Source organism: Aythya marila (assembly GCF_965140915.1).
Source record: "Aythya marila genome assembly, chromosome: 1".
Taxonomy (NCBI): Eukaryota; Metazoa; Chordata; class Aves; order Anseriformes; family Anatidae; genus Aythya; species Aythya marila.
This window is the reverse complement of record NC_139042.1, coordinates 195,699,049-195,726,958: the sequence shown is the minus strand read 5'-3', so window position 1 is coordinate 195,726,958 and position 27,910 is coordinate 195,699,049.

The window sequence follows — 27,910 nt, the reverse complement described above, 5'->3', positions numbered from 1 at the left end:
GAATTGTCATAGAATTTTAAGAATTTATATGAGTTGAGAAGTTCTTCTTTTAAAAGCTCTTATAGAATCTTTTGTTCTTCCATAAATTTACATCTTTTAAAAATCAGATGGTGTGAGGTTGTTTTGTTTTTCTTCACCCCCCCCCACCTCGACCTCCACCCCTGGCCTAAATGTCATTATAATCATTAAAGAAAAACAGCTAAATAAATTATTTCCCTAATTTGTAAACATAAACCCCATATATTTCCTAGAGTAATTATTGTTGCAAGTATTTGTTCGTGATTTGTAGCTTTTGCATTAAGTACAGAAGGAAGATATGTCAGTTAAATCGCATGGACATACAGGACAGCTTTGGAAGTCACCTTCTCATTCAAGAGGAGAATGAAGGACAAACTCAGCCAATAGGGAAACATTTTCCCAGTTTACTATATTAAGTGTCAAATGACGAGTGTCTTCGCTATGGGAAAATGGCACACAGGAATAGTATCAGCCCATGAGACCAGGATGTTTGAATTAGAGGAACTCAGAGAGATGGGAAAATTAATCAGCAACACTTTCATGGACATTTTGGAGACAACTAATCTTCAAATAGACATCAGTCCTTCCTAAAAAGCAAACTGAGAATTATTGACTAAGTAGAAGTTCATAAATACCACAGAAGCTGCAAAAGGTGAAAAAAAAAATAAAAAATCCCACATGAAAGCTTTTTCTTGGGTAGCAGGTAGGAAAGGGGCAGGATGTCCTCAGAGATCTGTTTGAAATGGAGATAGCTGTGGAAAAGACTGTGGTATAAGTACACAGAACCAGTGCTAATAAATCATCAAGAAATCACCAGTCAAGAGCTCCAAGTGAAGCCCAGGATGAAATAGTTGAATTACTAATGATGGTATACAAGCTATCATTTAAAATTTATTTGGTGCCTAGAGGCTGTAAGGTAGAAAATGGGTTGTCAATTTTCAAAAAGTTTCCATGGGAGATTCAGGGAGTTACCAAATTGTAAATATGATGTCTGTATCAGAAGGATCAGTAAAAGAATATAAAGGATGCATTAGTGGATCTCTGGATAAATACCACCTGAGTTAAAAACAAACAAACAAGAATACTAAAAATGGCTTCTTTAAGGGGAAGTCCAGCTTTAAAAGTATTTTAAAAGGTATTGAAAGGGTCAAAAAGTCTGTTAATAATAAAAAAAACTCGATTAATTTATTCTGCTTTGATTTCCAATGTGTTTTTAAAGGAAACTAGTGAAAAAGGTAGTGGGTTAAGAGAGGAGGTCATGGCATGTCTAAAAAAAATTGACAAACTGTAGGAAACTGAGAAAATGAGTAAATAAATAGTTCTTCCAGATCAGGGAGGCAAGCAGTAGGTTTTTCAAGGATTTGTGCTGCTGACCTATGCTGCTTAAAATATTCATAAATGACCTAGAAAAGAGAATAATTGATTATAAAGTTTGCTGATGGAACAAAATTATTAAATTTAGTAAGATGAGTTCCAGCTGTGAAGTGTTGCAGAATAACTGACAAGACTGGGCAATAAAATACCATATGAAATTCAATGTAAACAAATGTAAAGTGATACCAATGAGTAAAACCAGTTCAAGCTTCAGAAAAAGTGTATTCTGAGCTGTCTGTTACTTCTCAGGACTGAAAATGTAGAATCACAGAATAGTTCCCAAGTTATAAGGGACCCAAAAAGGTCATAGAGTCCAAAAAATGACTCCACTCAGGACCACTTGAAATCCAGACCATATGCCTGAGAGTGTTGTCCAAATGCTTGAACTCCAGCAGGCTCCATGCTGTGACCACTGCCCTGAGGAGCCTGTCCCAGTGCCCTACCACCCTCTGGGTGCAGAACCTTTCCCTAACACCTAGTCTGACCCTCCCCTGTTCCAGCTCCATGCCGTTCCCTCGGGTCTGTGGTAGTTTTACCGTGCTGGGCAGCTAAACCCCACAACCGCTCTCTCACTCCCCCTCCTTTAGATGAGGAGGGGGAGAAGTAAAGCAAAGAACAACTCACGGGTTGAGATAAGGATAATTTAATTAAAGGGAAATAATTATAATAATTAAATAAAGACTACCATGAACTAAACAATTTAACTAAGGGGAAATAAAAAGGGAAAGGGGAAAAGGGAGGGGAAAAGGAAAAATAAAAAGAAGGGTGGAAAACAAACAAACAAAATAAATGAAGGCTATAGGGAAGTGCAGAGGAAAGAAATTACTCTCTACTTCCCACAAATGAGCGATGATTGACCACATCCTTGAAGCAAGGCCTCAACGCACGCAGCTGGTGTTCGAGAGGAGGACCTACATTTTCCCAATGAGAGCTCACCCCTCCCCTCTTCTTCCTGTTTCCACCTTTTATTGCTGAGTGTGACATCACATGGTATGGAATATCCCTTTGATTGGTTTAGGTCAGCTGCCCTAGTGATGTTTCTCTCCTCACTTTTTGCCCACGCCCTAGGAGGGTTAGAGAAAGGCCCAATGCTGTGCCACTGCTGCTCAGCAGTAGACACAACACTGGTGTGATGCTGTTCCAGCTACAAGTACAGAGTACGGCACTGTATGGGCTGCTGCCGGGAAAGTTAACATTCCAGCCAGACCCAGTACAGGGTCCTGTCAGTGTCCCCAGAGAGCAGAGCTCAGCTCTTGCCCCTCCGCTCCCCTTGTGAGGGAGCTGCAGGCCACCATGAGGCCCCCCCTCAGCCTGCTCTGATCTGGGCTGAACAAACCAAAGGATCTCAGCTGCTCCTCATACATCTTCCCCTCTAGACTCTTCACCATCTTTTATTATTCTACCATTGAAGAGAACTGGCCCTAAAATGGAGTTCTGGGGAATCCTAGTGACTGGCTGCCAGGTGGATGTAATCCCATCTACTACAAGTTCACCCATCATATTATACTTTTATCTAACTGTATGCTGGACATTTTGTCCAGAAGGATACTGTGAGAAACAAGCTTTGCTGAAATCCTCAGTCAGCTAGGTGGGTCACCTTGTCATGGGAAGAAATTAAGTTTGTAAAACGAGACTTTCCCCTTGTTGGCTATGATCAATGACTACCACATCTTTGAAATATTCTTTTTATAACTTTGAGAATAATATTCTCCATAATTTTACAGTATTGACAATTCTCCATAATTTTACAGGCTTGACAGTCCCAATGAAGTGGGACTGTCAAGCCTGTCTCTTCTTGCCCTTCTTGAAAACTGGGACAATATTTACCAGCTTATAGTCAACTGGGATCTCTCCAGATTACCAAGACTATTGAAAAATAGTTGAGACAGGTCTCACAATTACATCAGCCAGCTCTCTGAATACCCTTGCGTTACTTAAACCTATATATCTTATGGTGTTATCGCTTGGGGGTGTTATAGCTAGTTCTATGAAAACACCAGCTCTGAACTCAGAAGGCTTAAAAAATAACAATAATAAAATAAAAATTAAGAAGAATAAATAAATCACAAGTCAGGAATATGTTGAATGAACAGAGAACAAGGGAAAAAACACCTCTTTGCTGCATTAATTCAAAACTCATCCGTGACTGGCTTTTCAGCTTGGAAAACATATGATCTGAGAGGTGTGATAGAGCTCTACAAAATCAAGATGGCCATGTAGAAGAAAGAGAGGGATGGACTGCTCTACAGTAATTCAATCAATCAAAAAAAAAAAAAAAAAAAAAAAAAAAAAAAAAAAACAGTCTTCATGAATACTCAACATCAGTACATCAGTGACAAAGCTAAAGACCTGAAAATGAAGCTAGTGAGAATATTTGGGAAAAAAAAAAAAGGGGGGGAAATATTTTAAACATCGGGCAGAGGAGAGCTGTATTATTTCTTGCCAAAGGCTGTTTTGCATATAGAATATTTAGATGAACAAGGGGAGACTGTATAAAGTTCTGGAAGAGATATCCAATACATGTTTGGTAAAAAGACCTACAGTAACAGGCTTCGAAAGTCCACCAAACTGGAAAATGTTGGAAGCTAGGAAATCATTAGGGAGAACCTTGTCCTCATACAAGCTGGTTCTTTTCTCATTCTTCCCTAGAGGTCTGTTTATGGCTGTCTTCAATGAGATCCAAAATATTACTCATGGTAGAATAAAGCTGTTTGGTCTGAGTATTTATCTAGAATATGCTGTGAACCTTATAAGAAATACATACAGTGCAATAAAATATGCTTGTATGTCAGCAGTTTGCACTCCTAAGTTAAGAAACATTACACAAAGATATCTGTGACATCTGTAGACAAAGCTGTTTCATTTGTTAGTGATTAAATGAATGATTATTTCAAATAAAACAAAGAAGTCAAGGTAAGTTGGGTTCTAGAATCAGAAAGCAGCTCACTTCAACTTGTGTTGTACCAAGGTGGAAAACAGAGACACAATTATTTCAAACTTCTGTACCCACAATTAAGCACCTGAGAATTCAGCACACCTTGCATTCTTCAGTAAAATAGTACTGCACATGTGCAACAGAGGTTTAAACAAAGATACAAGGTATCATTGTGACAAAATAGGTTTTGGATTCAAACTCTGAACAGCTAAAAGTGTTGTGTGTCTTCCTTCCTCTCCCCCTTATACCTCCCCCTCTTCCCATTGCTTTTTAAGGAATGTAGAAGCTATTGAAAATAATAAATTTTAAATTGTACCATAAAATCATGAATAGTCAATGATTATTATTTACACAGGTACGTAGACTCACAGTCAGAACCTGGGTTTGTATATTAGATCTCTACATATCATAGATAAGGGAAATTTTATAAGGTGCATATTCTCAAATGGAAACATTTTTTTTCCTTTAAAAAAAATCTAATTTCCATTCTGAATCTTTAACAGACTCTTAACATAATTTACATTCAATTAAGAGGTGCAGGTTAAAAAACAAACAAACAAAAAAAAAACATACAAAAAAAAACAAACAAACATGAAGAGCTAGGACATTGGCTAAAAAACTAAAACCTTAGTCTACTGAAGTTGTTAAGATATTTTTAACAATAGCTTTGTTTCACGAAGATGCACAAAGATATTTTTCTCTTCAGTATATTTGACTAATTTAGTTTAATGCTGAACCAAGGCAAAGCTGTGATATTCAGAGCATGTTGAAGAGGGAGGAAAGTTCATTTTCCAGTTTCAGTTTGTAAGTAATGATGAGGTGTGAAATGAAATCTTGAAAGGCAGGGAAGCAAAAATAATCTATTGAACTAGTGATTGCTAATACTTTCTTCATCTAATAAACTAATTAATTTTGCCTTAAACCTTGTTCTGGCAAATTTCCTTCCTTCCTTCCTTCCTTCCTTCCTTCCTTCCTTCCTTCCTTCCTTCCTTCCTTCCTTCCTTCCTTCCTTCCTTCCTTCCTTCCTTCCTATTTCTCAATTTCTCAATTTCTCAATTTCTCAATTTCTCAATTTCTCAATTTCTCAATTTCTGTGGTTTTATTTCTCCAGTAAACAATATCAAAACACTGGTTTGGTTCATTTTTAAGTGAGTGCAAATTAAATGAAGTTCATATTCAAATGAACTTTATACAAATAAAATAAAATTATAAAATAAAATAATAAAATAAAATAATTCTATGTCATGGTTTTGGCTGTGACAGACTTTATTTTCTTTGTAGAGGCTTGTATGATGCTGTGTTTTGGATTTTTGATTAAAATAGTGGTTATAACACCCCAATGTTTTCAGTTGTTGCAGAGCAGGGCTTATTTACATAGAGACAAGGACTTTTCTGTTTCTTGTGCTGTCATGCCAGTGAAGAGGCTGGGGGTGTATAGGAAGCTGGGAGGGTAGCACCAGTGAACTGCTTTACTTAGTGAATGATCTCAACCCATGAGCTCTTGCACTTTTATCTTTCCTCCACATCCCACCTGGGGAGAGTGAGTGAGTGGCTGTAGGGTGCCGAGCTGCTTGCTGGAGCTAAAGCACAACATTCCATAAAATAAAATAAAAAATCACTATTTTTTTTTATTTATAGCATACTAAAGCTAATAATACTTGGAGTAAGAATTAATGTATTTAGTTTTATAACAGTTTATGCAATTTATTGCAGACATGCATCTTTCACTGAGCAAAAATGCTCATTAAACTTTACAAATTATATCAGCTAATTAGAACAGATTTTATTTTAGTGAATATCTTAGGAAAAAAAAAAGATATTGTTTAAATTAATGCTAGTTGATTTAAATGATATTTAAAATCACTGGTTTAAACCATCCATCTTGGTGCATTGTATACACATACTGTTTTTATATGCAGGAAACGACAACTCTTTTGGAAAAGTTTGAAATCTACTCCTGTTCCATTGTTAGCTGTTGAAGATTTACATTTGCATTTGCATTTGCATTTGATACTATTCTGTCATCTAAGTTTGGAGCTATCTATTCTAAATTAATTTAAATTTAAATTAATGTAATTAATGTAAGCAAGTGTTGCCTGCTTAATCTGCTGGTGAAAGATCTTTGTTAAGAAATCTGAGTACAAACACCATTTCCACATAGTTGTCATAGATGTGTCTAAGGAAGCTAATCTGGGGAGTCACACAGGAGTGTGTACATCTGCATTTCTGAACATTTGCAAGTGGCAGTTTGATATGCAAATAATGTGAAAATAGATGTTTCATAGCACAGCTAAAGAGAGTAAAATGGTAGAAAATGATGAACTACTGAACTACAACACTCAGATGCAGAAAATGAACATCTAACATGATTGTGTAGTGCCTTCAAATGCTTCATGATTGTCACCTATGAAAAATCAAGATCTATGTTACTATGTTACTGAATTTTAACACAGAGGAGAAAGCCAAGGTTAATATCTAAATGCCATTATGCACAGAAATAGTGTGCTTGAAAATTCACAAAATAAAGCATGAAAGTTCACAAAATGTACCCCAGGAAAGAAAATGGAGTTGACATTGATTTCATAAAAGACTTGTATTTAGCTTCTTTTGATCTAATTTTCCTTAAGCTCAATAACCTGTACAGGTGGATCTGGCTACAAATTTGTATGGAGTAAGCAGCCAGTTCACAGTGCATCAGAGTATGTTAGAGTGAGGGAGACTGATGTAGCAATCATAAAAGCTGCACTACCTGCCAGCCAAATCCTAAGAAGATATGCCACTGACACAGCAACAAACACAAGCCAAATAATTTCCCCCTGCCTGTTCATATTTGTCACAGTAAAAAATATTTTTTTCTGAAATACTTTTTAAATTCAAAAGCAAATGCCCATATAATACTTGGCAGGTAGCATAACTGTAGAACAAATAGACTAATTTGGGAAAATAAAAGAAAAATAGTCACATTATCTGGGTAAGATTTTCAGAGCATATGATTTGTTATATCTGTATTGAAACCTTCTGAGAGACACAGGAAAGCACATCAGTTGCTTTGTAAAGCTAGATCATAAAGGATATATATGGCAAATTACATATGAAATTGCACATTACATTTGAATTACAGATTAAATTGGAAGAATGCAAATGATTCAAAAGAAGGGTAACATTTCCATGCTTTCTTTGCTCTGGTTCTTACCAACAAATAAATAAGTAAATTAACAGACTTTTTTTTTTTTTTTAGATGATATAGATGTACTCAAGTAGGTACGTCCAGATGTAATTCATCCTTGAATGAGTAAGGAAATAGACAAATTAAGATTTGATTACTATCTTTTAGAAGTCTTGACAGACAGATAATGTCCAGAGGACTGAAAAAATCCTACCTAATTCTCTATCTCCAAAGTAATGGGGAGAAAAGAGGACTTAGTGAAATACAGATCTAATCAGCTGAGTTTCACACAAATATTCTGGAAAACATATTAAAGGTTCAATTTGTGAGTGAGATGATAAGATTATAAACAATAAGCACCAAGTGTTTGCCAAGAAAATATAAAACAAATCTAGATTCATTAAATAAGTCCTAAAATAAGAAGGAAATAAAAATATGTGATATAACTTGATTTTAATAAATTTTATGGCATTATCTGGCACAACATGCCTTAGACAATGTAATGATACAAAAGTAAGAAGCAATGACACTGACATGAGTGAATAATTCATTAAAAATTGGACTTCAAATTGGCTTACCTATAGTAAATTCTTAAAATATTATGTGTTTTTTATTCTAATAAGGATTTTCATTAATGAATTATAATAAATAATACATATTTAATTAGGAGGATGGGCATTTAGTGTGCTTCTTAGCAGGCCAAGAAGTTTCAAATATTCCATTGAAATCCAAGCAGATGACCCTCACTCTATTTTGTCTTTCTAGAAAATTAGGCAACTCATAGATTAAATATAGTAAATTAGTTTGTATTGAACTGATTTCATAAAACAATACTGTATTTAGTCCATTTTCCATTTGTCTCCATGACTTACTCTTCCCCTCCAAATGTGCTCCAAAATTTTTCATTATACTTTAGTTAAACTTGCAGATCTATAGTTTTTAATACTACGTTTTGCCTTCTTTTGGACATCATTACTATGATGCTATACTTGCTGCTGCACCATCCTCAGTTAGACAGATTCAATAAGGTTTCTTGCTGCCAACTTTGAAATTTTATCTACTAGTTTTTTTCAGTATTATGCAATGAACATTATTCTTTCTCTCCAGTCTAAGCATAGGAGCTTTGCTTCCATCTAAAATGGACAGGCCCATTCATTACTTGTGTTCTAAAAACTGCAGGGGAGATCACAGATGCTGGTGCTGACCTTCCTTTTGAGACAATGCTTCTCTGGCTAGCCTGTTCTGTAACTTCTGCAGATATGAACTCAGCCCACACAGTGAGCAGTAACCTGGCTCCCTTTTGCTCAAGGAGTGTGTCAAGAGTTGTGGCAAGGGCTTCCTGCAGGATGAACAACCACGGCTAATTTGCAGCTCTCCAGAAAGGGGAAGTTCAGAGTCTGTGACTTTCAGCTCCACTTGTAACTGAGCATCCATGAGTATGCTCAGATTTTTAAACCTTGGGTTGATTAATCAGCCCTCAATACTATTCTTTTCAGTCCAACCTCATATACCTGGTCTTTTTATCAGAAAATTCTCTTCTACATCTTATGGATTGCTATAAATTACTATACTGGCAACCACTTACAATTAGATAGAACCACTCCTACACTGGGAATATCTCTCTTCTATGAAAATTTTATCTTAATACATTCTATCTTGGAGGCTTTCTGCAGAGTCTTAATATTGCCATCCCCAAAGCAATTTGAACCAGAGAAATTCTGCTTTACCTTTGCTATCACTTATCCCTCCAGTTTGTTGTATGCAACATATATGCAACACTATTTATCAAGTGTACATTTATTCCTACCTTTCCTGAATAGCTTTAACCCTAGTGTTAGTCAGACGTTTTCTGCCATATTTCTGACACCCCTACAATATCGTGTTTCATTTCACTCACCAGTACTGTTTTGTTGCCTTGCTTTAGTATGTCAGTGCCTTTTCTCTGTATATGTCAAGTCCAGTAGCTAGATTAAGTACAGTCTTTCACTGTTCTTATTCCCTTCAGCACTCAAGAACAATACTCATCTTTCTGTATTCCAAAGTGGTATTTAGATTTCTTGTAGAACTTGTAAGACTACTTCCTTTATTTCCTTCCTTTTCTTTCCTTCCTAAATTCTGTCTCAACCTAATCTCTCCCTAATTTGTGAGTATTCTTCAGTTTATTTATTTATTTAATTATTTGTTCCTCAGCTTCATGCTTCTGGGTTTCAGTTATATTCAGCCTTCTTCTTGACTTAGTCTTCACTGCAATATGTACCCCAGTAAGTACCAGTTCCAGGCCCTGCTCATCTGATCAGCACTCCTGCATAAAGCAACCTCTGCTTTTTATTCATTCACTTGTCTTTGTTCTTTCTTCACTTTACAACATCCTAATTTGTAATATACATTACTGCACTCATGTCTGTTAAAACTTCCAAAATATTTTGACTTCACTTGTTTAAATTTTAACTTATATGAGATCTCCTGCCAAAATACAGTTCACACATAATATTAAGACTATTCTTGCTTCTAAATCCTCTGCTAACTTTCTGGAAGAAGATTTCATCATGCTGAAATAAAATCATGCTTATTATGGAGTACTTACTATCCTCTGCTGCTTCAACTCTGCAATACTAGAGTTATTTTTTTCTATAAGTTCTAGCTTCTTAATGTATCCAGAATAAATTTTGTTCTTCCAAATAAAGAAAGTTGAAATTTTCTGTTACCAATGTGCCTGTTTTACTATTAAATTCCCTCTCCATGCATACTAGATCATGGATTCTACTAATTGTAATGCCTAATTGTAATACTGCATAGCACCACAAATTTTTACATGTAATTCTACAGCATCTGATAGCATATATTTTAACTGGTGTCAGAGCTAGATGGATTTTTAATGCTATTGCATATTTTTTCTACTGGAATTTATGGGAAAAAATGTATTAATATTGCTTCAGACATACAAGTATAATAATTACTTTTTTGTTTGTTTTGAAAGCATCAGTCATGGAAGAGAATAGATCCTGTTTTCAAAGATGATCTTTGTTTTAGGGGCTGGTGACCAAAATCTGATTTATAACAAATACCCAGAGCTTGCTGTGAGGCTTTAACATCCAAAGCTTTGGTCCCACAATGGATGTATGTGTTGAACATGGATTTCAAATCCATGAACGCAGCTTTCAAATCCATAGTTTTGAGAATTCCCCTGTGCACTGAATATATAATAAAATACTGCTAGCCAACTGAAGAAGAAAAGCTGTCTTCAAAATGGAAAATATGAGCCTTCTGCGGTGCCTTCAAGAATATCTGTATATATCGACTTTTATTTCAAACCCAAGGCCAAACTCATTATCAGAGGAAGACACTAGAAGGACACAGATAGAACTTGACCCCAATGGTAGAAACAGGTGACACCTTCCCATGACTTGGAAAAGTTATGTGACGTTACATTAATAACTGACTTGTCGCCAAAGCACAATGGCATAACAAAACAATTTGCCAGATTTCAACCCAGTGTTTTTTAGGCCTAGAAAAGAGAAATGTTGATGGATTTCATATAATTACAAAGCATGTTACTCTTACTCTGCATTCCAGTGTTAAAATCTATTTCTTCCACACTGGGATGGAAGAGTAGAAGTTATAAGCAAGTTATAACTCCCTTTGCTACAGTACCTGAGATATTTGATAAGAATTCAGAAGATAAAATTTTATGTTCATCTCTGTTTTTTCAAACAGTCAAAAGAAATGTAGAAATAAAGTCTAGAGATAGTCATGCTTACTGTTGCCTGGAATATATTAGACTACCTGCAGTCTGCAGTGTATAAAGGAACCAAAGGGAAGGTATATAAACTATGTATGTGGGTTTATGAAATGTCATGCATATAACTTGTTCAAATGTGATGACTTATTTTTTCTATCTCTCTTGCCTCTCCACACACCCTTTTTTTTCTCTTCTTCAAGATATCATATTTTGGAACAAGGTTTTTGAGATATCAGCACTTGTGCAGTGCAGGATGGTTCTACAGGAATTCTCTATTGTGGAGCTGATTCACGGGACATTGTTGTGCTCCTGGAGAAGGTAGAGAGCAAGTACTAGGGGCAGAAAATATTACATTTTCCTGCCCCAACAAGTAACAGATAGTTAGGCAGGAGCAATCACTGCTAAACAACTGTCTTATCTAGGGTGCACTGAGCAAAACAACTAAGATGATTGCAGATGCCCCATCCCTGGAGGTGTTCAAGACCAGGTTGGATGAGAACCTGGACAACCTGATCTGGAGGGTGGCAGGGGGGTTTGAACTAGATGGTCTTTAAGGTTCCTTCCAACCCAAGCCATTCTATGATTCAATTCTATGATGTATAAGGAGAAAATACTGGATTTGTGAAGAGAGATTACACCAGTGGTTTAACAGCAGTACCGCTGTTTCTGGAATATTATGTCTACTCATACTATACATCATTTAAAAACAGCTCACAAATTGAGAGGTTTCAAGATGATTGAAGGATTGGAAAACATTGCCCACAATGAAATCTTCAAAGGACTGAACCTGCATAGTTTAAAAAAAAAAACAAACAACAAGTGATGATTATGGGCTGTAAGTACTAATTTGAGTAACAATCAGATTGTAGCTGGCATGTCATCCTTGTTGATAAAGATAAAAGAAGATCCTGTGACTGAAAACTGAAATTGAGGCAAGGCAAATTCCAATTTAGAAAAAAAAAAAAAAAAGAGAGAGAGAGAGAGAGAGAGAAAGAAAAAGAAAATTAATAAAACAAACAAACAAAAAAAAGGGTAAGAATTTTAAGACTAGTGATAGTTAACCACTGAGATAATCTAGCAAGGTTATTGTTAGATATATTACTATTATTTTTTTTTAATAAAAAGAATATATAATTCAAGACAATTAATTCAGAAAAGTATTATCATATGTATTATTCAAGAGTTTAGAATAGATGATGATGATGATAATAATAATACAGAGCTAATGTCAATCCTGAGCAAGTAGAAGTCTGAGCTTATTTAATTCAAGGTATATTTTGTCACTGACTTGGTTTCATAATGTCTTTTGATTTACTTTCAAAATTCTTCTATCCCACCAGAATTACTGGTAAAATAAGCATACACAAACTCTAGCTAAAGTGAAGTATGTTATTTCTGAAATAATTAAAACGTGTTGAATATGCTCAAAGTCCTGCCATCAATTACTCCTAATTCAGTGTGGTACAGCTGAGTCATGGACACTGCTCATGGTCTGAGCTCATGGAAGTGATCCCAGTTACAGGCAATGCTCCAAGAATAAAATTTTTAAAGCCCAATATCTGTGAGCTTGTCTACTATACGCCACCACAAGCAGTTAAGCTGGAACAACTGAAGACAAAGCAGATCATGGCAGAACAGTGTGATAAGTCAAATCTAGCTCTGATACAATAAGATCTTTCAAAGCCATCTTCGCCACCAAAACCTACACCTTATGTAATTTATCTCCTCAGTCAGGATACTGGACAGAAGTGAATAGTAACGGTCCATTGACCCTTTATTTCCTGGCTTTTTAAGACAGTAGATTTTTTCTCAGCAGTAAATTTAAAATGTGCCCCTCATGTTTGTTAATGAAAGAATGAGAACTGAAGTGCTTTTGCCACAGAAGAGTTTTGATTCAAACCACAACCCCACATTACATTTTCTAAAGGCTGCACTTCACATTTCCAGCCTCAAAAGGAAATAATAGATGGTCTTAATGGAATAGTTGTTTGAAGCGCAGCCTCTCTGATACGCCGTACATTACCACAGAGGGAGAGCAGGGCTATGTTTTCCTTTGTGTTCAATGCTCAGTGAGCTGCTGACTCAGAATCGCCTTGCTTGGAGGTGTACGTTCCTCACACATTAGTCTTTTGCTTAGACCACAGGAGCCATTTAAATAGCACTTGATTCTCTGTATGGCAGCAAGAGTTTTGAGCAATATTCTCTTAGTACTTCCACCCCGGTTCAAAGTAGCATCCCATCCCTATACAGTTGTATCTTTAAAAGACATTTTATTTTTAGCATAAAGCTCAGGGGTAATCTAACTAAAGATTGAGTTAAGGATACTCTTTAACATTTTTTAATGCCCATATTATACATTGTATGTGTCCTTGATTTGTTCTATGGAGAATCAGTAATGTAAAGTTTATACAACATTTTGGGGGGCATTTTTGAATGGACATGTTATTTTTAGACCAGGTCAGTTATTCCATCATCTGGCTACTATGTTTTGATCTGCTGCTGACAGGCCCCAGGCTGACTTTCATATGTCATGTCCTGAAAAAAAGGGGAGAGAAACAGTGGAAAGGAGACAAAATTGAGTAATCTCTATATCTGCACAACATATACAGAACAAAGAAACTTAGCAAAAAATGTCCATAAACTTCCATGTAGAAAGGTATGGTAGCTAAAAAGCCATCTTCAATAGTTTCTTGTTAAGCTTTTGGTGGAGTGTCACAGCAGTTTACGAGCCTGCATTGCTCCTGTCCCTGGTCAGTTGCTGCATGAACTGGAAGTCACCCAGTCTGGAAGCAAGGTCAGGAACTCAACTCAGTCTAGTCCCTCACCTTGGTGGGATCAGTTGCATCAGGTGCCTGCTTTTTTTGTCTGGGTGACTGCTGGTGTTGGCACAAGGCAGAGGGGGAACACGCCTCTGAGAGAGGCTCTTGAAGAAGCTCTTCAAACTCTCTGACCTATTCATTCACACCATTTCAATTTATATATATATAAATATATATTTTTTTCCACTAGGAATTAGGACATATTCCTTGTGCATGAGCACATACAGAATCACTAGCACCTTTTACACATGGTATCTAAGTTTTATAATGTAATGTATACAAAACCAAGCTGCAATGAAAATTTTATCTCACACAGAGATAAAATTCAGCAGCCCCTAACTCAGCAGGTTCTCCATTCACTCCCTCCATCACTGTAAACTTGTTGCTCTACAATAATAGTATTGCCATTGCTAAGTAAGAGGGCACAAGGTTTGTACTGAATTTTCAGGGACTCTGAACTGAGACGTGTCAAGTCTGTGCTGCCTGAACTTTTCTTGACTTGTGTGCACATTTGTTTTATTTGGTTTCGCTGTGACAGCAATTTCTCTGCTTGACTTTCTAAGGTGTCTATGGCTAATATCTTCTATTTGTGCTTACCTTCACGTGGCACTACCACGGTTTTATACATGGCTGTAAGAAACAATTTTTCTGTGTAGTAGGAGGAGATATTTACAACTCTAACACATGTAGAGAAATACAAGCCTGCTACAAAAGCAGTGACCCTGAGAACTGGCAAGGCAGGGTGTGGCATAGAAAAATACAGGGCTGGGATGATAAGAGATGGGACACATGCTGGCACTGGAGCGCCCATGGCTATAAACTCACCAGCAGGCAGCTAAAGAAACGCTGACCTGGAACTGAACAAAGCTGGTTTTAGCAGTAACAAAGAGAAGTAAACAATGTTATCTAACATGAAGGACACCCTGTAGAGTAAATTTGGATGTAACATGGAGCTGCAGAGCAATGAACGAATGGAAATGTGCAAATGTGTGATAGCAGATATATAAAAATGAGTAGAGTAAGGAAGAAGAAACCAGCAATATCAACATCAGATTCTTGCCAATGAAGGACTGCAGAGGCTGATGACTTACAGTCTTGTCCTTCGTGGCTGCCCAAAGCTATTAAGACCAGAGATGAAATGGAAGGGTGAGCATTCCCCAACAAAGGCACAGAAAACTAAGACCTGTGTGTTAATATTTTAGTTGTACTATTGATATTATTAATATTTTTTCTGTATAGAAGTGCCTCAATAGTAATGCTAATTGCATCATTATTCTCTCTTTTTTTAATCTAACAAATAGATCTAGATTAATAATGGTTCTTAAATGACTCTGTTAAGATTTCCATTACATAAACAATACATTCTTGGCTTTAAATATATGTAATGTGATTCTTCCTTTCTCATAAACAAGATTTTGAGTGTAACACTGCCTCCTCCTCCGTTATACTTGTTCACCAGTTTGTGAAAAGGACAATGGCCCTGCTGATGGAGTGGTGCCACAGCCAAAATAACTCTGAGGAAACAAACAAACAAACAACAACAACAACAACAACAAACAAACAACAGGGAAACAAAAAAAGAACATCAACTAGTGTGGTGGTTTTACCCCACTGGGTAGGTGAACTCCACCACAATGGCTCTCTCACTCCCCTTCCTCAAAAGGAATGGGGGAGAAAATATGATGGAAAGGGCTAAAGGGTTGAGTTAAGGACAGGGACATCACCCAACAATTATCATCACAGGCAAAACAGACTCAGAATAGGAAGATTAATACAATAATTTATTACCTATCACTAGCAGACTAGAGCAGTGAGAAACTAAAAGTAAATTAAAAACATCTTCCCCCCATCCACCCTCTTCTACCTCCTCCCCCTGAGCAGCACAAGGGAATGGGTAATGCAGACTGTGGTCAGTCCCTAACACTTTGTCATCTGCTTCTCCTTCACAGTTACTCTCTGCCCCCACTCCACGTGGGGTCCCTCCCACGGGATGCCGTCCTTCCTGAACTGATTTTGCGGCGGCTGCTCACAGGCAGCAGCTTTTCAAGAATTGTTCCTACATGGCTCCGTACCACGGGGTCCATGCAAACTGCTCCAGCATGGGTCCCCCATGGGTGGCAGCTCCCCCCAGACCCCCTGCTCCTGCGTGGGCTCCTCTCCACGGGCTGCACCTCCAGCCCGGGGCCTATTCCTGCAGGGGCTCTCCATGGGCCTCAGCCTCCTCCAGGCCACATCCACTTGCTCCACCGCGGTCTCCTCCATGGGCGTGGAGATCTGCTCCATGTGGGACCCATGCGCTGCAGGAAGACAGCCCGCTCCACCAAGGGCCTCGCCACAGACCACAGGGGAACTTCTGCTGCATGCCTGGACCACCTCCTGCCCTCCTTCTGCACTGACTGTGGTGGCTGCAAGGCTGGTTCTCACTCCTCACTCCCTTAGCTGCTGTTGTGCAGTAGGTTTTTTTGTTTGTTTGTTTGTTTGTTTGTTTTTCCCTCTTAAATCTGCTCGCCCAGAGGTGCAACCAACATCACTTATTAGCTCGGCTTGGGCCAGCGGCAAGTCCCTTTTGTAGCTGTCTGGAGCTGGCTCTGATCTAAAATGGGGCAGCTGCTGTTCTCTGCTCACAGAGCCCTGCAGCCCCCTTGCTACCAAAACCTTGCCAAGAAAAAACAATATGATCAGCCAATGAAAACCAATTGTTTTTTCCTCATCTGGTTATTAATACCTGATCTTGCCCAACACAATCTCTGCAAAAGTAATGTTGCTATCATGAAAATTGCTATGAGTAAAAGAATGAACAGAGCTGGGCTCTTCTTAAATCAGTTCCATTACCTACAGAACCATGGCCACAAGCATTGTTCTGGTTTTGGAACAGAGCAGAGGAGACAGAATGCTCCCAGCTGCTCCAGCAAAAGCTTAAAAATAAGATGCAAAATAAGATGCAAGCACTTTAGTTATGTTAGTCTTTTTGTTAGTCTTTTTTTTTTTTTTTTTTTTTTTTTTTTTTTTTTTTTTATGAGAGGCTTACTGTGATGTAAACCAAAAAAACAAAAGTCATTCAGTTAAATTTTGATTATGTAAGACAACCAGAAGTGACAAAAAGTGAACCTGGAGACACAAATTTGAGACACCTGTAAACCTACATAATGAGCTTTCAAATCAATATGCATACATTAGGAAATCAAAAGGCGCACAATGACTAAATTAAAATTTCTATCCAGCCTTGTTTTGTGTCCAGGACAGCTCTCAGTTTGACAATGCTGCCTATTAAACACTAAAGGGACCATGAATAGCTGTGGCCTCTCAGAATGAGGGGAGATCACTGTGCTATGAGAGAAATCATTCTTCAGAGCTGACATAGGGAAATTATATAGAGATATATGTGTCATTAATGGTTTTACACAGTTGGATCTTGCTCTAACTATTCTGGGGGAGAGAGAGGAAAATGATCAAATTGCTTTGATACTGAATATTTGATATTCTCCTGCTACAGAATACGCATGTTTAACAGGAAAATATTGCCTGAAAAAATGCAGTTTTCAACGAACTTCAAATGCAGTTTAGAATTTCATTTTCCACTAAACAAGGACTAACAAAATGAGAGATTTTTTCCTATCTTTTTTTGTCTCAGATTGAATTTTTCAAAAATTCAAAGAAATTTCTTTGGTAACTTAAATGAAATGAAATGAAATAAAATAAAATAAAATAAAATAAAATAAAATAAAATAAAATAAAATAAAATAAAATAAAATAAAATAAAATAAAATATAATATTTCAAATTGTGTGTTATTGCGTATTTTGATTAATTTTTGACATTTTCCCAATACCTTCTATTTGCTAAAAACACCAGAATTATCCTTTCCACAAGAGAAAAAACAGAGCTTTATGAACTGCATGAGCTCTTTGAATAGTCTGATTAAGTCTGTTGTGACTGAGATGAGTAAAATGTTATTTTACAAATTGACATTTATTTTCTCTGAAATCACCATGAATTTCTTTCAACTAAAAAATAAATAAATTTCTTTGTCAAGTATATGTAATCCCTCCCCAAGTCTATAATTTTTACCATTTTCTGTTTGGATTTCAGGACATTACATTGGCTTCTGCATCAGCATCTTCCTAGACTAGTAGAAAATATTTCTTATGCTTCACTTAAACTCTTCATTATGCTATTAATTACAATGTATTCTTGACTCCAGCTCAACTACATAATTAAAAAAAAAAAAAACAATAATCTTTTAAGCATATGCAACATCTTATTGAACTCAAATTTTCAGTGTTGATCAGTACTTAAAAGCTTGGCAGAAGTCGTCCTGAGAGAACGTCTCTTTTCTTAGAGCAGCTCAGTCAACAGTTCTCTCTTAGTAAAATGATGTCCTCTTCACTCATTAGTCTACTTTTGGACCCCTTCAAAGAGGTAAGTGTTGTCTTTTGCTTCAGGACTAAAGCTTCGTACTTAGACTTGAAAACGTGAAGAAATAATTAAAACATCTCATGAAATGGGATTTTTTTTTTTTAATGAGGATTGAGAGGTTTCATTAAGTGTACTGCATGTTCCCAGGAAAAAGAAACTAAAATGGTCACCATAGTGCTGAGCACTGTAATGTTCATTGGCTCCTTATTCTCTGAGAAATTCAAAGTAGTGCCCATAATAAGAATTGTGTCAGTATACAGCCACATAAACCTGTTAGGTACCAAAGGAGACAGGTGTATCTCATAAATCCATCTGACCTCAGAGCACCTTACAAGTTCCTCATTTGGATCATCAGCTCAGCTCCACCCAGGAGCTAGAAGGAACAGGCATTAGTTATTATATTAAACTCATTATTATTATATTAGACTCAAAAGCAATTCCTTTCATAGATGTATCTTGACCCATCTGATCTTCAGATGTTGTGACATTTTTTAGTGTGCTTGTTATATAACTTGGTATATAATCATTTCTTCTCCAATTTAGTTTATCATTTATGTACTCTTAAAGCCAGCAAACACAACCAGAAACAGAAACCTTACAAATTCAAAGTTTCTTTTCGAGCAGAATTTTATCCTTTGGAGAAATAATGCTGTATATTTAAGATTTCACAACTGCAGAGCTGAGTTATTGATTAAAATGTTACTGTTCTAAGTACATGATTGTTGATTTGGCATCCCTGGATCATAGAAAAGTAGATTAGGCCCTGCCCTGAGGCATTATTTTTAGATTCTGTACAGATTCAGATAGCATATAGGTCTGGAAGTAGCAGGTATTAAAATGATGAATGAGACATTGAATGACAATGTGTAATATCTCAGTATCACACAAATAAGATTATTGATTTCCTTTTAGCACTAAAGACTAAGACACTGTAATCAGTCTAAGGACATTCCTAACATTTTCAGTGATCACATGTGAATACTGGTAACTGTAATTTGTCTTTCAATCAAATAATATTCTTATTTTTAAAAGATTTAAGACAAGAACAGGACACAAAAGTAGCTATTTGTGAACCAACATTTTAAGATCTATTTCCTTTAATCTGCTAAATGTAATGAAAATATTTCCATTTCTACTGAAGACAGTCTTGGCAACTTTTAATCTAGGCTCTAGTAATGGTCGTTTTATATCAGATACTAAAATATGCATTTAAGATCGCAACTTCTTTCCTGCATTCAAGTATTTGCCCAACTTCTGTAAGTGCTGCAGATGGTCACTAACACTTAAGGCTATTATTAAAACCATTAATTTTAATGAGACAGCATATACATATATGCTATAAATTGTGCTCTTTCTTAAGTGAATAATCAAATAAAATCCTAACAGAATCGCTGAATCTGCATTCCCTGCATTCCTTTAATGTTATGATAAAGCATTTTGAAGCAATTAAGAAATCAAAACCTATTTTGTACTTCTGTAGCTCCTTGTATACAAACACATCAGAGCACTATAGGAATATTTGTAGGTTACATTTGAAAGTAACCTATTATTGACCATCATTACTCATCACTATTGGAGAAACTCCAGTCATATAGGAAATAAGGTTAAATATGGCTGTCTAAAATTAGGTACTTGAAGTATAATTTTCATATGTCATTTGTAACTCTACACAAAGGCAGGTTTGATTCTCAAAGTTGCTGAATAGCCCTAGCTTAAGTTATACTTTTTTTGCAGTTCCTCTGAAAAATCAAAAATTGTGAACCTAACTGACATCCTTAAGATCACCAGGGAACATGCCTTAAATATATAGCATTGATAGTGTAAAACAGATCTTCTATGTCCCATTCTTGCCATCAGCTACCATGAACTTTGACAGGTACTGCATTAGTTTTTTGAGAATGTATTTCCATGTCCCTTAAGGCTTCTCATACAAGAATATTTCTGGTCTAGAATCATAAATGACATTAACTTATTTGTATTAATTTTTCACCCTTATTTTAAAATAGATTTTCAGACCTTGAGAATACATCTTTTTTCAACAGATTGCAAATTACGGTATATACACAAGGCAGGTTTATTTCCTTTGTAGCTGCCCCTTTAGCATAGAAAAGGTAATTGATATTAGTATTGAATCATTCACCCTGCTGAACTGCTTTTAAAGCCAATATAGCTATATTGGTAATTTACTGTTCTGATCACTAACATCAATTACTGTTCAATTCGACACAGAAAATGAGGATCTTGGCAAACCTTCATGCAGAATTCATAGATGGAATGCATAGAAGATTAAAAGATGAATAAAAACCTCTTTCAACATATTCATAAGTATGATTTCTATTTTTTATTTGGATTGTATGCAGGAACAGACAAAGAATGGACAAAGAATGGACCAATAACTGCAGTAACAATACTTCACATATCATGGTGCTTTTCACTAATTTGCTGCTACAGGTAAATATTTTAGGCTGTCATAGCTTCATTTACTACAGTACCAGTCTCACTGTGCTTTGACTTTTGAGCCATCCATAAGCAATGGCATTAGAGCCATATTTTGCTGTTTTCAGGTAGCTCCTGACTTGTGTGATTTAGCTGTTGCTGGCTTTTCACCTGATATTTCTTCTTTGCAAAGTGCAGAAGAACAAAATCCAAAGCCCATGAGAGGTTTTTTTGTTTGTTTTTTTCCCCTATAACTTCCCATTATCAATAGTGAACATTAACAAATCTCTTGTCTGGGTTATTAAAAGAAAGACAGGAGCTACATAACCATGGAAACACAGCTTCCAACCCCCTCAAGCACATGACTGCTCCAAGCAGGCAAAGCCCTGGCAGAAGGAGGGCCTGATCCAATGGACCCTGACACCTATTGCTGCTCCTGGTATGGTGACAAATGAGACATTAAATCTTGTTCAAACTCATATTCAGTGAAATTTTCACTATGGAAATTAGCTTTTCAGGGGAAAAATCGAACACCTAAAGGAACACAGGAGTTTTTGTTTGTTTGTTTGTTTTTGTTTGTCTCCTGTTAACTTGAATGAGTTTTATGTGTTTTTATTGCTACTATTAACTCCTGTGTTATGATAGCATCCTGAGACCACCTGACCATGGACCTGTTTTATTTTAGGCATTTGCACAAAAACACAGCGAGAGGCAGATTTTATTGTGAGGCACATATATAGCTTACAAACAAAATAGACAAAGTACCTGGACAGGATAAAGGCCTGTATTTCACCACATCTTTAAACACATGCTTATTATCAGTCACACCATCAGAAAATCAAGATGCTTTTCTAAATCAACGTCTAACTGATCCCAAGGATACACAGAAAATCTGTGCTAGAGTCAAAAGTTGAATCTACATTTCCCATGTACCACTGTTGCCTCAGCAACAAAACCGTACTGTCTTCTTACAAGAGACTTTCGTCTACTGTTCTGCTGGTCAGGTGCTTTTCACCAGAACAGATTTCACTACAAATTTAAAAACTGCCACTATCACACTTTTTTTCCTTCCTCCATAAGGAAAGACTACAACCAGAGATCTTCACAAATGTCTCAGAAAAAGCTGTTATCGTCACATGGCAGGTATTCAGGATGGTGACAAGAAAGATGTTGAAACTGTGTTATTTCAACACTTCCTCTGTTGTTAAACTTGCCATTTCAACATTTTGCTGCTTGGAAAGTTCATCTTTCACCTGAATTATTAGTCCTCACAGACCGTGCTGTGTAGGGCTGTTTCCAGAATGCTGGCATCTTCAACACCTAAAACTAGAGAAAGAATTTTGCTTAATAATAGCTTCAAACTTTTTTTGCTGCAGAGCGATGTATTCACTGTATCGATCTCAGCCTTGTGTTCTGAGGGCTCCCATATCCTCACAAACTTTTGGTAGGGGGCTGTGCCATGTGGCCCTGCTGCTGCAGGTACCACAGGAGTTGCCCAGGCAAGCCCAGGCTGCAGCACAGCCATACAATGGCACTGTCAGAAACCCCACTCTTTTCTTCTTCTAAACACACCTTTCAGCATTTTTTTTTCAAACATACAGAAATATGAACAGTTTACATATTATTTATTAAATAACTTTCAAAGAAACCTGCAAAATTTCTCCTTTGGGATAAAAAGAACTGCACATGGCAGTTTATAGTCATGTTGCTTGCAGCACATTTGAAAGACTTTAGTAGTGCAGAGGTGAGAGCTATATACAAACCACAGCAGAATACAGACACCATTGTTTTAAACAGCAAAATCCCAGCAGTACCCAACCACACCTGTGTGAACACTTCTAGAGGGCTTCAGCAGAAGAGGTGATTTTGAGGATTAGGAGACACCATTTCCCTGGTCTTATCTGCTTTCTGTGATGTCAGAAGGGACACACAGAGATCCAACTTGGGTATTTGACAATACGGTGGCTTCATGACTGTCTCACCATCCTGTGGAGGATACCTTCCTTAAAACAAAGTTAAGGCTCTATTTCCTGGGATGCACACATATGTAAGAGTTTGCTGGTCACATCCCTTCCAAGCAGAGTCCCATTCATCCACAGAATATCCTAACATATATATGCCCTCACTAAAATGGTAAACACCTGGGCTATGGGGACAGTCCATGATACCTAAACTATCTACTTCAGATTTCTACACTCTCACTAGTGGTGCTGAAAACCTGTGAAGTCACTTAGTCTAACGTGAAATGCCCATACAGAGTACAAGAAATCAGCAAGAAATGTTGAGGCAGCTCATCCACTTGGCCTCCAGAGTACTCATCTGTCTTCTAAGAATGAGAACGTAATAGACCAGCACTGCTGCTCTGATTACTGCATAATAATCCAGTAATTACAGCAGTGACCCAAGACGTTAAAATCCTGCACGTGGCTGCATCCACAACACTGAATATCATTCAAGCAGCACATGTTCTCTTGCATCAGCTTTCTTTGTCCCCCTCCTGTTAAACCCAAACCACTGCCAACCAAGAAGCAGAACCTAAATGTCTAGAAGGAGACCAGGAAACAACCGGGATCTAGCTTCATACTAATACTATTACTATTACTATTACTATTACTATTACTATTACTATTACTATTACTATTACTATTTTTTTTTTCCATTGGGATTGGTTCCAAACCTTCTTGCCAGGGTTATATGCTGATTATAACCCATGACGGTATAACATAAGTCACATAAGTTCACTTCTGGTAATGCAGTCCAGCCAGAGAACTGTTATTTAGAGGATGGATTACTACCAAGATCAATGCAACAAGACAGACACTGAAAATGTCAAATGACTGTTGGCTGACACGTGGTGTGCTTACACTGGAGGCAGATAATACCTTCTCCAGAGCTTGTAGAGCTGGCTGAATGGCTAACTGAAATCATACGCTCAAGAAAATTCCAGGTTGAATGGGGAGGCACATAATGAACTCAGGCACCTCAAAGTCTCTTCTGGAGATAGGTTAGTTACTGCTTGGACTTCGATGAAATTTAGATATGTATGAGAAATGGCATTTTCTTTTAGCATCAATATTCCTTTCCAACATCTGACGGAGAAGTTAAGGATAATTCACATTATTGCACTTACCATTTGAAGAGATTTGCTGAAAATAAGAATTCTGTTTCTATAACAAAATCTGATTTTAGTCCCAAAAGTATAATGGAAGCTTTGCATTAAAAATGACAACTCTATGACATATCTAATATAGTGTGAGGAGTTCAGCTCTCAAGTAACTGGGATATTCCCCACTGCTGCAGACTGATTTGCTCCAATGTCAGTGCTAGCAGAACATGCCATTCCAGTGACTCCCATCTAAGAAATGTCCTGGACAGATTGCTCTAGCAGCTGGAATGCATAAAATTAAAATGGCACATTTAAACAAATATAGCCATAGAATGGTTTGGAACCCCCTCCAAAAGGAGCAGATGTAATTGCATCCAGTTGCAGAAACAGTGAGCTCAGCCATGTACTGAAAGGTTTCTGCTCACCATCATTACCAAGCAGGTGAGTATCATGAAAGGAAGAAGAGCAGGGGTAGTTGAGATGCCAGGTGTTATGCACCAAGCCCTGGAAACGTGGTTTCAGATATGCAATGGCAATACCATTAAGTGGCAGTGGCAATACCATTAACTATAACCTATTCCATGCCATTTGTCTAAACTTTTGAACTCCTATCAGCCAGCTGATGCCATTTTGGTCATCACTTGTCATTCTACCTGGTCTTAAAACGCCTACTGCATCCTCACGTGCTACATTTGTTGAGCTATTTAAAGGATGATGAATGGAGTTTGTCCTCCTTATTCTTCAAAGTATCCAGCTAGCTTTTTCTTTACCATGCTACGTAAGTCTCTTCCTTCTGTTGACTGTTAATGATAAGCCAGATAAATACCCACTCTTTAATTAAGTTCATCCCACCAAACTGTCAGAGAAAACTGTCAGTTATCATGAAAATAATGTATTTTTATACAACAGAAGTGAAACAAAATATCCTGGAATGTAAAATGAAGGGTCCCTGATGCATAGGTACAAAACCCAATTCTAGGTAGACAACTCTTACTTATAAAAATATTTCACAAAAAAATATAAAAAGAGGTAGGGGAGAGAGGAAGAGGAAGGTAGAATCATTACTAATTGCAGTGCTGACCATTGTAATAATGGTTCTTTCTCTGCCAGAGATGGGTGTCCATGTGACTTCACATAGCCCTCAGGCAGGGTATGGGAACTCGTCATACTCTTACTATTCCATACAACTGAACAACAACACTTAGGCATCTAGGGACCATTTTGGCTAAACAGAAAGGGATTTTATGCTTATAATCACCTATGAGAGCAAGCATCCTTGAAGAGTATATGGACAAGTTTAGTGTTAGGTCTTTGGGGGATTTTGTATTTCCTGTAATTTAGGTAAGATTTAAGTAAACTAAATCTCACTAAAACAACAGCTTAAAGGGGTAAAACCCACTATAAAGCTTATTTCCCTTATACTTGCAGCCCTATTGTCTGGATAAGAGCAATGGATACCTGAAAATTTATCTTTGAAAAAGAACTTCAGGAAAACCTGTCTCTTGGACATGCTCCTTTATCCCCACCACTGTTAGGTACATATTCACTTGGGAACTCTAACTACTCATGCATTTCAGCATGATTCTTGAAACATTTGTTAGATATTCTGTTTGCATCACTTCAGCATTAACAATTAGGTTTAGGATCACCATAAGGGTCACAGAGATGTCAGATCTTGACTTGGCCAGTTTCATTACATGTTCAGCATTGACAGCCTGAATTCAGAATTTTCTTGTCATCGCAAAAGAAAAATACTATACATACCTGCATGCCCATATATCTATCATGCTAATTAATAATGCTAGGCATCTCAGAAGACTAATTGTTTTCTATTTATAAAAGTGATGCTTATGTGCTTTGATATATATATTAACTTACCTAAATATAACAAAATCCTTGTTTCTTCTTGAAACCTGCTGCCACCTGTTGCCACCTGTTTAACTGTTAGTTAAACATGTGCTAAGTCATGAAGCTGGCACAAAAGCCATATAAAGACTGATGTGTTTTTGCCATGTAGGAGTTCCTAACATCTGGTATCAGGATTAATACCCACTTTGCTATTAATTTGGAACTGTCCCTTAATACTCATTAAATGTGGGGTATTGGCTATCATACAGGCCCAAGAAGGGTTCTCGTTTCTCCTTTTTATTTCTTAGTCAATGCAAGACTACACAAGAAATTAAAAAAATGTGTGTCAAACAGCAGGACACATACAGAAACAGATGCAATCACCTCTATCTTTCTCTGTTTCTGTGCAGGACAAATTGTGTTTCTGTTATTCCTAACAGGAGTGCTGGATCCTGGTGCTCATTAGGACTGAGTCAGTCACTGCTGCATAGGACAGCCTTCCAGAAGTACCAGGCAGATCTTACTGGGCTCTTTGTGAGGTACCCAAATATCTGCCAACCTCATGGTGAGCATGGCCATGTTTACTGTGGAGGAATGGTTAAGTGAAATAGGACATGTGGATGTTGGGCAGTTAGGAGGCAATGGGCTAGTGAAGTACCGTATTCAACTCCCATGAGTCTGGGCACGTACGCAGCTGGCTGAGAGCCAATCAGGCTCAAGGACACGATGCCCTTGAGCGATTGGGAAAGTCCCTAAGGCGGGACGGTGGCTAAAAGAAGGAGGAACTACCTGAAAAGAGCGGGAAATGTTAGCCAATCCTGAGCTTAGTTTTTGCAATATGTATGAGTTGATTATGTTCGAACTAGATAAAAGGCGACTGAGCTATCCATTAAAGTTGAAGTTCACTGTTCACTCATATTGAGCGTCTGTGTCTTCCTTCCGTCGACAACAGTTTACAGCATGTTAAAAGCAGCCTAGCTGAAAGACATTTCCAAAAAGCAGAAGTAATAATAAGTAAAGAAGTAAATAATTTTCTGTTGATGAGCAGAAATTGGAAATTGTATAATAAATCTCTCTTATTCAAGTCATTACTGGCTGTGTCATTTGCATGGAGAGTCTCAGTTTCAAAGACAGGGAAGATATTTTGATACTAGGTCTGTAGAAGAATGCAAAACACTGAGAGTATTTTGTGTTTGTTGTGATACACTGAGAATTCCCTGTGTAACACACTACAGTACTCCTCCAGTTCTGAAGGTAGGTGAAGCACTCTAGCTATGTTATTTAAATTCAGTACAACTGAAATGCACTTCGTCGTGCATTTGCTGGTTATGCATTTGCATTATGTAGTTGCTGGTTATGAGCATGGGAATAGCAACAGCTGGCAGCTCAGATCCCACTTCACTCCCTGTGGCTAGGACCATTGTGCTACCCCAGAAGATGAAGAGGATATTGTTAGTGTCAGTCACGTTAACATGTTACCTACATATGTGGATCAATGCCCTTAGTACACTCAGTACATGATGAATAAACAAAGATTAAAACAAAAACAAAATATTTTCAGAATGTGCTTATACTTAACACATTTCTAGGCAGAGAGATAGAAGTTTCTGTACTAATCTGAAATATAATTTATGTACTCATTTACCATTATGTAATTACCATGTAATCATTTTTATTGGGAATTGGAAACATGTTACTAATTTACTGAAATATATTTATTCTGTTCTAAACAAATAGAAGAAAAGAACTAATTCCTAAACAAGTACTGTGGATGGGTGTCCATTTTTTAGCATTTTTTCTGCTTACAACACAAAAGTGGCTCCATACCCTCAAATTCTCTGATCATACATAATAAGATAATCTTTGTCTTAACTGCATCAGGTCTATAAATATATATAAAAATATATATTTTTAATCATATTTAGTAACTAACACTCAATTATCAGCTTGAAAAAATTTTTACTACATGTTCTGCCGATACCAATTAAGTTGCTATTGATTTCTGAATAAGTGAATACCTAGATTTATTGAACCAAGAGCTAAATACCAACTGA